At 34.4% G+C, this 14,175-nt stretch overlaps 1 protein-coding gene across 5 annotated transcripts in view; it reads right to left on the bottom strand.

Annotated features, from left to right (window-relative positions):
• Positions 1–13,284, bottom strand: part of LOC100920400 (maestro heat-like repeat-containing protein family member 1) — a 78,949-nt gene extending 65,665 nt beyond the window's left edge. For all 5 annotated transcript variants that reach the window (XM_031939356.1, XM_031939358.1, XM_031939359.1 and 2 more), the window contains exon 1: positions 13,172–13,284. The gene's annotated coding sequence lies outside the window, so the exon portion shown is untranslated. The remainder of the gene's footprint in view (positions 1–13,171) is intronic.
• Positions 13,285–14,175: the final 891 nt, after the last annotated feature.

Raw genomic sequence — 14,175 nt, 5'->3', positions numbered from 1 at the left:
TGCTCATAATTTCCTATAACTGAATAGTAATCCATTATATGTATATACCACAACTTATTCAACCATTCCCAAATTGATGGGCATCTCCTCAATTTCCAATTGTTTGCCACTACAAAAAGAGCTGCTATAAATATTTTTGTACATGTTCATCACTGCTTCTTAGAATCCCTAAAGCATAATTTTAACTGGATCATCATTGCAAACCCCAAAAGGGTATGTAAACTCAATGATGGGAATCACTATTTTATACAAATCCTTTCCTGATCTCCAAAACTACTAGTTTTTTCCAATCAAAATTTATTTTGAATATACTTAAATTTATACAAATTATCTATCCCAATAGAATGTAAGTTTCTTGAAAGCAGGAACATTTTTTAATCTTGGTATCCCCAATACTTAGCATAATGCCTGACACATAAATAGGCATTTAATATTTGTTTGACGATTAATTGATAAAGGAGTCAACCTTGTCAAGGCACTCTCGACTCTTTAAAGAGACAACAAGATTCATAAAGATCTTACCATCTTACTTTGGTGCACACCAGCTATATACATATATTATTAATTGCAATGACTAATTATTAATTGCACCATTGATTATTATTAATTATTATTATTATTGTTAAGTGCCTACTTATGTATATAGGGCATGGGAATAGGTGGTATTAGATAGCTCTGTCATCCACTTCCCACTGATTATTGGAGCAGTCATTAGTATGAGTCCTAGTTGTATACTTAATGAAGAAGAATTTCTGAAAGTAAACAGTAGCTTTGGGACTCTAAGCAGGAACTCAGTTCTAGCCTCCAGCCCAGAATGGAAATCTGCAGTACAGTAACCTGGGCAGGAATCCTAGAGGAAAAGAGAACCTGCAGTTCAGTCAGTCTGAATCTACAGAAGCTCCAAATGAGCTAACTGTGGCTGAGTCCAGCTTTAGCTTATTAAAACTCCCTATGGAGATAAGTCAACAAACCTAAACATAGGTCAGGAAGTTTTCGGAGCTCGGATAAGGAGAGCGATGATCAGATTTCATCCCAGATCACATCACTTTGGAAGCACTGAAAGGAAGCAGATCCCTAATCTGAGCTGTGAAAGCATCAGAGGAGTATAAAAAAGGACAGAAGCTCTTCAGCATACCCCTCAATACACACATATTTTTTACTGAATTGTACAGAGTCCAGAACTAACATGAAGACCAAGGTTAAGAAGTAGGATGGAAGACTATTTTTTTATTTTTTTAATCCCACCCAAGACATAATTTCTAAAATTCAATTCAATTCAATAAACATTAAGCACTTACTAAATCCCAGGAACTGAGGATACAAAAATAAGTAAAAATAAATTCCTTCTTTCTTGATACTTAAATTTAAATGGGGGAGACAAATTATATATATGTATATATATAAAGCAAGCTGTATTCAAGATAAATAGGAAATCATTACTAGAGGGAAGGCACTGGAATTAAGAGGAGTTGGGTAAAGAAGGGAAAAGAACCCATAAGCACAAAAATGTTTGTAGCAGCTTCTTTTGTGGTAGCAAAGAATTGGAAAATTAGTAAATGCCCATCATTTGAGCTGAATAAATTGTGATATATGAAGATAATGGAATATTATTGTTCTCTAAGAAATGATGAACAAACTGATTTTAGGAAGTCCTGGAAAGAGTTACTGATGTTGAATGAAACAAGCAGAACGAGGAACACATTGTACATAATAAAAGCAAGAGTGTGCAAAGATTAACTATGAAAGGCTTGGTTCTTCTCAGTGGTTCAGTGATCCCAAACAATCCCAATAGAAAATGCTATCTGCATTCAGAAAAAGAACTATAGAGATTGAATATAAATCAACACATGCTATGTTCATTTCTTTTTTCTGTTTTTTTTCTCCTCTCTCATAGTTTTTCCCTTTTGTTCTGCTTTTTCTCTCCTAACACGATTTATAAAGCAATGTGTATTAAAATAAATAAATATTTTTTAAAAATTAGGGATTAGAAAAGGCTACCTGTAGAAGATAGGAATTTATTTAGGAATTAACATAAGCCAGAGAGATCAGTAATCAACAGGGGAGGAAAGAGCATATTTTAGGCAGGGGACAACTAGAGAAAATGTCTGGAGTTGAGAAACTGAGTGTCTTGATAATGAAATAGCCAGGAGGCCAGAGTCTCTGGATCAGAGATTCCTTGTTAGGAAAGGTAGGAGGGCTTTGAAAGCCAAACAAGAATAATTTGTATTTGCTCCTGGAAGCAAGGAAGCACTGGTATTTGACACGATCAGACTTGCATTTTAGGAAAAACACTTTAAAGGCTGAACAGAGAAAGGTTTGAAGAACCAACAGACAATTAAAATAATCAAGGCAGGAGGTGATGAAAACCTGCATTAAAGTAGTGACAGTGGTAAAGGAAAGAAGGGGAGCATTTAAGAGCTGGGCAACAGCTTTGAGGGATATGGAAGAGGAATGTGAGAGACAGAGAGTGAAGAAAACGGGATTGCTCCTAGGTTTTGAGCGTGAGGGACTGGGAGGATGATGTTGCCATTAACCTTGGGAGTGGGGTTGGAGTTGAGATTTGGGGAAAGATAATGAGATGTCTATTGAACATTTAGTTCAAGATATCTAAAAGGTAGCTGAAGATCTAAGATTGGAAGTCAGCAGAGAGATTGGGGCTGGAAAGATAGATTTGAAAATCATCAGATGGTAATTAAATCTATGGAAGCTAAGATCACCAGGTGAAGTAGTATAGAGGGAGAAGAGAAAAGGACTCAGGGCAGATCTCTGAGGGATACTTCCAGTAAGAAGGGATGATATGAATGAAGATTTAGTAAAAGAGGCAGAGAAGGATCAGATAGGAAGGAAAAAAATCAGGAGAGAGTGGTGTCCCTGAAACTCTGTCAAAAACCACAGAGAGTCCAAATGAGGCCAGTGGATTTGTCAATAAGAGATCATTAGTAACTCTGAAGAGAGTAATTTTAGTGGAATGATAGCATCAAAAGCCACACTGTAAGAGTGAGTGAGCAGAAAGTGGAGATACCTCTTGTAGATGGCCTTTTAGCTACAAAGGGCAGAAAATAAAATGACTCAAAAATATCTCTAAGCAATAACATATTAATTTAATACTGATGTTCATGTGGATGTGTTTCTGAGAAAATATTGACTAAGGCTAGCTTTGCCAGTAAGAAGGTACAATTCAAACCCACTTGAGGCAATTCAAGTCTACTATCTGTTGCTGTCAGATAATACGTGGAATTTATTTAAGAATTTAAATGCTGCACATTTCGTGTAAATATTTTTAATATTAATGTTAATTCCTCATTTTGTTATTTTTTCTAGCAAAACTGAGTTTCATCTTTTTCAAATAAGTCTATTTTTGTTTTTATATTGTCTGGGATTGTGATTATTACCTCTGCCTTTTTAATTCTGTTGAAACATAAATTCTGCTCTAGCTCTTTGTTTTAACACTGCGTGCCCCTGTTCCAAATATATTTATTATAAACAAGATATTATTGGATTTTGATTTCTAATCCATCTTGTTATTTTCTTTCATTTTATGGGTGAGTTTTTCCCATTCTATTCATAATTATGATAATTATGTGTATTTCCTTTAATACTGTTCACTTATGTTTTTCCTTATCTTTTTTTCAATGCCTACTCTTGAAGAATTTGTTTTACTTCTGACTAATCTTCCTTTATCTAGGTTCCCTTATTTCTATCTTTTGCATAACCCCTTTTCCTCCTATTTCCCTATTGAGTAAGATATATTTCTGCACACCTCTGTATGTATGTGTATATTTTCCTCCTTTGACTACAATTTGCTCCCTTATAGACCTAAATATAACCAAAAAACAAAAAAAAATGAAACTCAAATAGAATATTAGAATGGTGAAATATGATAGACCTCTAGAGAATATAGAATGTGAATAGAAAAAAATATTCCTATTTCCCAGCCATGCAAGGCACCTTCACAAAAAAGTTTCCCAGATACCAATTATATGATAGGGCATAATTTAATAATGATCTTTATAAGGATTGTGCTTCTGAGAAAATAGTGACTAAAGTTAGTTCTATCAGGAAGGCAGTACAATTCAAACACACTTGAGGCAATTCAAGTCCACTCTCTGGTGCTGCCAGATAATACCATTTGAAATAATCTAAGGAGAGTTTACTTTAAGAAGCATAAAAATTATCTAAATGAATGAATGTGATAGTTTGATATAATAGAAAGAATCACAGGCTTGGAATCTCGTGATCACCTCCCAAATCTTCTCAGTACTAACTGGATGAACTCAGATATGCCATTTTTCTCTTTTTCCCTCATCTGAAAAATATGGGAATTGGATAGATGACTGCTCAAATCTTGTTGAATTCTGAAATTTTCTGAACCTGCATTTTTATTTTGTTCTACCTATCTGTAAGACTATGAGATCAAATGAATTGCTATACTAAATGTGACTATGCTATATAACTATATAACATTATAAAATAAAAAATAATTATAAAATATAAAATATGAGCTAATATCATTCTTTTATATGTCTAACTTACATTTTTGATCCAGACCTGTGATTTTAGTAGCATAAGAAAATCTTGTTTAAAAACGGCTTCTATTACAGATTAACAATGCTTCTGTAATGTATAGCAAAGAGTTAATAATAGAAATAAAAATAAAGAGGAAGTAACATGGTAACCTGACTTTCCATAATTCCTATGCCATGAATCCAGGTCTTTTTAACTCCAAAGCCAGGTCTTTATCAACTGTGCCATGGTACTCCATATAGAACAATGCTGGGCTTACAGTTATATGATGTTCTGTGATTACAAAGCATTGTAACAGGCATTCAGTGATCTCATTTGCTCTTCATGGCAACCTATGAGTACATAGATAGGTAGATAGATAGGTAAGATCTGTGTAATATGCTTGTGTGTGTATCTGGAATTCTGGAACCTAAAAGTCAGGTGTACTTTTTCTGGAGCCCTTAATGGGGTTTAGGGAAGGGTTTCTTAAACTGTTTCCATTTGAGACTCCTTTTAGTCTAAGAAATTTTTATACTATTCTAGGTATATAAGTATATAAAATAGGTATATAAGTCAAACCTTTGCTGACAACAAATCATAATTTCACAACCCCCACATTCAGTTATGAGACCCCATGTGGGGTCTTAAGCCACAATTTAAGAAGTTGGAGTTTAAGGTATCTATGCTTTCTGCCAGTGACTCCAACCTCAACTGGTAGTTTTCTCTCAATTGTAGAGATGGAACCCTGGACTTTAGTACCAAATTAGGGAATCTCCAAAATACCTTGGAAAGGATAATCACAAATATACAAAAGCAGCTTACTCCCTCAATATCTGGGAGGCACAAGTCTCCCTTCTCTTTACACTGCCTCAGACTCTGAGCAGCAGAACAGGATTAGAGTCCTATTTTGGCTCAATTCCTACATGGCCTAGTCCCAGTTTCTAATCTACTTTGCCACCTGAGGCACTAGGAGTTCTTGTGACTTCACTGCTAAGCTAACTGGCTGAGCTAGTCTACCTGGAATCATCATGGCTTGAACTCACTGTCTGGAGAGGATCACCTCAGGCAGCTGAAACAGGACAAACTGCACAGAAGAGAAAGCAATACCCCACATTCACCCATGAGAGGGGAGGGGTGAGTGAACTGTGTCCTTCGCACTCTGGACAAAATAGGAAGTGCTATATAATTCTTCTTACGCCCTTGTATCTCTCTCCTCATCAGAACCACAGGAATGAATTTATTGATCCAGGGATTGGCAATTGACCCTCTCTGTATTCTCTTTAAACCAATGGAAGAATAAAGTTGCCAGATAATAGAGATATTATGACCATGTTTACAAAGTGATTAGGGAGCAATAACTGCATATTGTAGTCTTCACAAATGAAATAAAATTATTTTCTCCCCTTCTCCCTCAAAATCTCTCTTGAAATGATAATTAATCAGTTCATGAAAGAATTGACTGATCCTGGGCTCTTAGACTGCAGGGTAAGTGTGAAATATACCTACAAGCAAAAACTTCCAACCAAAGATATAAATCTGAGTTTACACATCAGGGCCCCCCACCCCTACAGCATCAAAACCCCCAAATTTTCACCAGACTGAAAAATGATCAAAAAATCCAATGAGAACATTTCATGATAATTCTAAAGGACTTGTGATGAAAAATGCTGTCTATCTCCAAAGAAAGAACTGATGGAGTCTGAAAGCATACTTTTTAAAATTTCATTTTTCTTATTGGGTTTTTTAGAGGTCCGTGTCTTCTTTCACGACTAATATGGATCTGTAGGAGAGTGAAGCTAATGACTTTTAAATTCAATTCATTCACAAATCAAGACATCAACCTTGTAACATCATTGATCCTCTTCAAGAAAGAAGAATGAACAATAAATAATAGAGAAATATGTTTTGCAAGATTGTGCATATATAGCCTTATCAATTTGCTTGCCTTCTCAATGAGGAGGGAGGAGAAGAAGAGAGGAAATGAATTTGGAACTCAAAATTTTAAAAAACAAATATTAAAAATTATTTTGAGGCAGCTGGGTGCTGCAGTGGACAGAGCACCGGCTCTGGAGTCAGGAGTACCTGAGTTCAAAGGTGGCCTCAGACACTTAATACTTCTTAGCTGTGTGACCCTAAGCAAGTTTTAAAAAAATTGTTAGGGAAGGGCTTCTTAAACTATTTCTCTTTGTGTCCCCTTTTCACCTATGAAATTTTTATACGACTGGGCATATAAAGCATATAAAATACGCATACAAATCAAATATCTGCTGATAATAAATCATAATTTCACAATCCTCACATTATGAGATCCCCATGTGTAGTCTTAAGCCATAGTTTAAGAAGCTGAGTGTTTTCTGCCAATAGCAGAATGAGAAAAAAATTTTATTGAAGCTTTTTTTTATTTTCCATCCAAGCAGATGCATGGATAATTTTCAACATACATCCTTGCAAAACCTTGTGTTCCAAATTTTTTTCCCTCTCTTCCTCTTACCTCCTCCTCATAGACAGCAAGTAATCCAATATATATTAAACATGTGCAATTCATCTATACAGATTTCCATAATCATGCTGCATAAGAAAAAATGAGAAAGGAAGCAAAATGCAAGCAGACAAAAAAAAAAAAAAAGAGTGAGAATGATATGTTGTGACCCACACTCGGTTCCCATAATCCTCTCTCTGGGTGTTGATGGCTCTCTTCATCACTGAACAATTGGAACTAGTTTGAATCTTCTCAATATTGAAGAGAATCACTTCCATCAGAATTGATTGTCATATAGTCTTGTTGTTGCCATGTACAATGATCTCCTGGTTCTGCTAATTTCACTCAGCATCAGTTCATGTAAGTCCCTCCAGGCCTTTCTGAAATCATCCTGCTGGTCATTTCTTACACAACAATAATATCCCATAACATTCATATACCAGAACCTATTCAGCCATTCTCCAATTGATGGGCATCCACTCAGTTTCCAGTTTCTGGCCACTACAAACAGGGCTGCCACAAACATTTTTGCATATGTGGGTCTCTTTCCCTCCTTTAAGATCTCTTTGGGAAATAAGCCCAGTAGAAACATTGCTGGGTCAAAGGGTATGAACAGTTTGATGACCCTTTGGACATAATTCCAAACTGCTCTCCAGAATGGCTGGATGTATTCACAATTCCACCAACAATGCATCAATGTCCCAGTTTTCCCGCATCCCCTCCAACATTCCTCATTATCTTTTCCTGTCATCTTAGCCAATCTGAGAGGTGTGTAGTGGTATCTCAGAGTTGTTTTAATTTGCATTTCTCTGATCAATAGAGATTTAAAGCATCTAAGGAAAAAAAAAACTTTAAAAAGAAATCCAGTGAGAAACTATAGTCAATGACTCTTCTAACAGAGAAGTTCACAAAAAGTCAGCCAAAAATCTATGAGCTATAAAGGAAAGGGGACCGCCAGCAAACCCAGGGAAATAAAGGTAACTTCCCAGCGCAGCCAGGTCAAGAGACAGGCAACCTGCAAGGATCACTATCTGGAGGCAGGCAGCAAGAGTAGAGCATTCCCTTGAGAAACCTGCAGAGCTGAGAAATGACTACACAAGGGCCCTCCTAAGCTCTGGAGAATCAGTAATGATTTATATCAGCATGGAAGGAACTGGAGTGAGAAAGGTTCAGACCTCAGAGCTCTGAGATCCCTAGTACAGTCCTGAGATGTCACAGAATATCCAATACTCTTAACCTCAATGACCCAATGATCCTAAGAGGAAGAGGTCAATGTAAAAATCTAGGAGGTAAGTTAGCCACCCCTCTTAAAAATATAGCAAGACATCAGCCCTAAAGTCAGGAGGACCTGAATTCAAATATGGCCTCAGACACTTAACACTTCTTAGCTGTGTGACCCTGGGCAAGTCACTTAATCCCAACTGCCTCAGCAAAAATAAATATATATATATATATATGAAAATCAAAGAAGATCCCCACTTCTATTAAAAAAAATTCCTGTGTCTCTGGAGATGCTCATCTCAACACATATTTTATTACCCAGTCAAGGTTCTATTAGCTATTTTCCTATCTCCAGAAATCTCTCCTTTCCTTCAACAGTTCAGTTCCTGTCTCAGTCTTTCTTATACTAGAGAATTTCAGCATATGTATTAATGTTGCCTCAAACACACTAACTCTTCACTTCCTTAACTGATTTTCCATGATCTCCTCAGTCTCCCACCTCAGCTACACAGAAATGGTCATCCCCTTGGTCTTGCCCTCAACCACAAATGTTCTACTTCTAGGGAGGTGATACCATGACATGCAAGTGAACTGGATTTCAGTGGGGAAGGAAAGTCTCACACTCTCCCTCCTCTCCCCTCCAGAGTCCATCTGGGTCCAGTGGCCAGAGATAGATCAGGACGACTGGAGATGGCCCTGGATGCTCTGGGAGACTTTGGTCTTTTTAAGCTGAAGTCTTCAACAGGTCTCACTTTGCCTGAGACCTCAACTATTCAGTGATTAAGGCTGGGTCCCTCACCTCGTGTCTGGCAATTACAATAATCTGTTTATTGATCTCCTTACCTTACATACCTTCCTAAAGATCAGGTCTGACATGTCAATAAATTCTAATAGTTCTTTATTACTTCTGTTTAGTAAAAAATTTTCCTGATTTGGATCCCTACTTTTTTTTCCAGTTTTCATATTACCTTATGTTTCTCCACATATTCTGACATCCAGTTGCACTATCCTCATTATTATTCCTTGTACGCTGAATTTTCTAACTCCAGGCATGTTTACTGACTATCCCCCATATCAGAATTTCTCTTTTCTCATCTCCTTTTCCTGGCTTTCCTGACCTCATTTAATTCCCAATTTGATTTCCACTTTCTATAAGAAATCTTTCCCAGTTCCCCCTTAAGGTTAGTGCAATTTTCACTGTAATTATCTACAATTTATTTTGTATATATCTCATTTGTACATAGTTGTTGGCATTTGCCTCCCCCTCTACCCATTAGACTGTGAACTCTTGGAAAACAAAGACTGTTTTTGTATTGTTTTGTTTTACTTCCTTTGTGTACTTCGTGCTTATTACATATAGTACCTGGCACAGAGTAAGCATTCAATAAATATTTATTGAGTGACAATGATCAAAAACTTAGCCTTGGAAGGAGAAAGTAACTCTATAATGATGGCAAGCAGAGACTGAAAGGAGAAAATTATTTTCCCACAACTAATACAGGAATACTTGGAAAAAGGAGGAAAGATATTTTTAAATGAAATAAAAATTCTGGAGGAAACAATTTAAAGGATAATAAATAATTTAGAAAAGAAAATAAATATTAACCAAATAAAATCTTTAAAAAGTAGAATAGATGAAACAGAAATCAATAATCCCTTGGGATAGCAAGAAATATTACAATAAAATAAAATAACTAGAAAATGTAAGATATCTAATATAAAAAACAATCTACCTAGAAAACGAGTCAAGAAGGGATAATTTAAGAATCACTAGATTATCTGAAAACTATATTTTACAAAAATCTGGACACTACATTTCAAAAAGTCCTAAATGAAAACTGTGAAAGTCTTGTAGAACTGGAAGACAACATGAAGATAGAATTTACCAATCACTTCCCCAGAAGAAGGAAATATTCAAAAGGAAAAGTTTTGGGAATGTGAAATCCAGAGCTCTCATATCAGAGAAGAAATACTGCAACCATCTAAAAAAAAAAAAAAAAAAAAAGCAATTCAAATGTCAAGGAACCCTAGTCAGGATCAAAGAGCATTTGGGAGTTTCTACTATAAATAAGAGGATATTTTGAATATTCCTAAGACAAAAGGAAAATAATAATTTAATCAGCAAATCTGAGTATAATCCTCCAAGAAGAAAAAAAATAGGCCTTTAATATAATATTTCAAAGAACTTTCAGAAATTCCTGATGAAAAGAGCAGAACTCAATAGAGAATTTGAAATGCAAACATGAGTAAAGGGAAACCTAGAAAGGTAAATTTATTTGAGCATTTAGAAGAGGTTGAATGATGATTTTTTCAACAGGAAAAAGCAACAAGTGCCCCTTCAGCAGTGGTGTGTTTGTAAATGTTTAACAGTTAGTTTGGGAGGGTGGGGGGGTGGGCTACACAAACACATAACTTATTTTTTAGATTAATCATCATTATTAATATTTCATTTATCATTTTCTTAAGTCTAGACAATAAAAACAATCTATCAAGCCCTGATTCTTATTATTTGCTGATTTCTGAGGTATAAATGCTCATAACAATCATCACTCCAGAATCAGTTTGAGCTGGCTCTGGCACACCTCTGCTCTTCAGAACTGTATTGAAACTTATTGGATATTCAAAATATCCCTTCAAAACCTTGATAGGTACTCAAAAAGTATTGAAGTACCTAAATAAACAAAAGACTTCTGATAGGGGTGAATGGGAACTGTTCTATGAATTATAAAGAGGAAGGGAGCAGAGAGAAAGACTATACTAATGCAAAAAAGGGGAATAGAACTTGCTATTTCTCATAAATAGGGTATGTGAGAAGAAGCATATGTAAACAAATATGGAAGAAAAGGGAGAGGACAGAGTGCATTAGATGAATGTCTCTATTATCTGAAATGGACAAGGAGAATTTAATATACACATAGTTTGGTATAAAAAAATTGAATTCATCTTTATTGGAATCCTATATAGGTGGAGAGTGGGGTGAAAAAAGAGAGTTAAAAGGACCTGGATACGGGTAAGACTAATCACATACAAAGCCAGATTCCTAATCCTAAGAAAAGAAAAAAGGGGAAAGAGGCAAAACCTGAAATCTTGAGGTGAGACACCCACCATCTGGAGAATGGTTGAGCAAATTGTGGTATGTGAATGCAATGGAATATTGTTCTTCCGTTAAGAGATGACAAAAGAAACTGTAGAGTGCAGAGTGTTGAGTAATATGAACTGATGTAAAGTGAACCAACCAGATTAAGTGGAACAAAGTATACAAGGGCCTCAATAATGTAAAGAAAAACAGCTTTGAAAGATTTAAGAATTTCAATCAGTGTGATCATCAACCAAAAGTGTCTCCAGAATACCTATTAAGAAGCATGTTTCCCACTTCCTAAGAGGTGATTTATTCAAAGTGCCCAAAGACATTTTGGGGACACAGCCATCTTATGGATCAACTTTACTTGGCTATGCTTATTTCTTAAAAGGTCTTTTTTTTTTTTAACTTGGAAAATTTCAGATATAAAGGTGGGGTTGAGAAGGGAGAAAGGAGTTAGTAGTATATATATTTTAAAATAATAAATGTAATTTATTCATTTTTTATTTAATAAATTTAAATTATTTAATATCTATTTCTAATATTTATTATTAACAATGAATATAATAATTTTATTAATTTATTATATTAATTAAATAAATATAATAAATAAAATTTATTAATAATGAACTATTTAATAAATTTAAATTTAAAAATTTTTAAATAGCTTAGATATAAAGGTGGGGTTGAGAAGGATGAAAGGAGTTAGTAGTATATATATTTTTAAATAATAAATGTGATTTATTCATTATTTATTTAATAAGTTTAAATTATTTAATGTTTATTTGTAATATTTATTATCAATAATGAATATAATAATAAAAATTATTAATAATAAATGATTTAATAAATTTAAATTAAAAAATTTTTAAATAGCTCAGATATAAAGATGGGATTGAGAAGGGAGAAAAGAATTAGTAGTATATATATTTTAAAATAATAAATGTAATTTATTCATTATTTATTTAATAAGTTTAAATTATTTAATGTTTATTTGTAATATTTATTATCAATAATGAATATAATAATAAAAATTATTAATAATAAACTATTTAATAAATTTAAATTTAAAAAATTTTGAACAGCCTTAGGAGGGCTAGGAAATGGTCAGAGGCAGATGTATTTGATCTAGTTCTTTTTCATTTTATCCTGAGTACAATAAATTACGGGATCTCAGCACTCTAACAGTCTCTGGATCAATGAATTCAAGCAATAAACAAAAAATGGAATGTTATTCCACTTTATAGGGTGAAAAGGCTTCCATGTATGGACATATTTCACTTTTTAATATTTTGAACAATATTTCATTTCATCCCAAGTTAATACTTGAAACCCACCAAAAAACCTGGGAATCAAAGTAAGTTTAGTTAGCAACTGCTCCAATTGCATCTGACATTTGTAGACCGGGCGCCCTCTGGTGGTTCATAAAATTATTCTGTTGCCTCCAAGAAAAGAACTATTTAATTTATTTACCAGAAAAAGTAATGGATGGAAAGCTAAACCAAGCAGAGCATCATCTGGTGGAGAATTTAGATATTGCACTGTCTCGCTGTTTTTTTGTTAGGCTTTTGAGGGGGGCATTTTATCACAGTGATAACTGGGTTTTTTTTGAAAGTCTTTTTTATCACAGTGATAATCATGATTCCTTTTAAAAGCTTAAAGAAATTAGTACTTGAGTCACACAACCAAAGGTTTCATATGATGGGGAAACAAACCACTCATATGATTTCTGTAGGGGTTCAATAAATGATAATACTGATAGACTAATTGATCAGAGCCATACCATATTGTTTGCAAATCCAGTGATAGGTTTGTGACCCAGACAATCAAACAAAACCTAAACAAATAACCTAACCTAAACAAATCAAAAAAGCTAAATCTAAACTCACCTCCTTTTCTCTATTTGTGTCTAGTGGATCTCCTTTCTTAACAGCACGAGACTGGCAGGACCTAGAGAAGGGAGACGTCCAGTTCATTTGCCTCAGGAAGATCTGTCCTCTTGGAATACTGTACCATGGTTATGAGATAGTTGTATCTTAGCAACGAATTCCAGAATTTTATAGACAGATACTAAATTATTCAGCCTGGTCTTGGCTAAGGGATCCAAGGTAGAATGTATTACCTGTTTAAAACAAAAATATTCCTTCCTAAAACCTTCCTTAACCATACTATATCTTATTTTAAAATGTGTATGAAACATGTTCTATGGAAAGCATTTAAAGAAATGCCATATTTGAATATAAACCTAGTGTCTATTATCTTTGATTCAGTTAACTATTCCTATGGGATATCTTGTTGTTAGACCCAAAACAGGGCCCTACTGATTTACAATTTATTTAAATGCAATTTGTCATGATATATAGTAGGGAGGTATCCTGTTAGACTGGAAAGAATGCTGAATTTGGCACCAGGAGACATGAATTCTGAGTTTGATTCTGATATATGATTTTGAAAGAATAGGACTTAGGATGATGATAACCAGCAATAGAAAGAAGACAAGAGAGATGCTCAATTCTTTTTTGTTGTTTTTTATTTTCTTCTCCTGAGGAGAATGATCTTTAGCCTGGAAATGATAGAACAAAAGGATGATAAAAGACCAACTGTTCTTAATGAATTCAAGTCACTTTAAATGCCCGAGAGTTTTATACTTGAACACAACAGATGTGGCTACTGATCCATTGTCAGTGACATCTAAGAGACTTTAGAAAATAAAATTATCTCAAGATTGGAGAAAGGTAATCCTGATTTTTAAAAGGGGGAAGGAGGAAGACAAGAAAATAGTCTAAATTGAAACAAAAGGTTTGGCAATTGTTAATGCTGTAAAATTACCCATGCATACAACTTGTAAATAAAAAGCTATTAAAATTTTTTAAAAAAGAAAGAAAATAGTCTA

This window comes from Sarcophilus harrisii, chromosome 5 (assembly GCF_902635505.1).
Source record: "Sarcophilus harrisii chromosome 5, mSarHar1.11, whole genome shotgun sequence".
Lineage (NCBI taxonomy): Eukaryota > Metazoa > Chordata > Mammalia > Dasyuromorphia > Dasyuridae > Sarcophilus > Sarcophilus harrisii.
The sequence above is the reverse complement of the archived record's forward strand: the minus strand, read 5'-3'. Positions and strand labels throughout refer to the sequence as shown.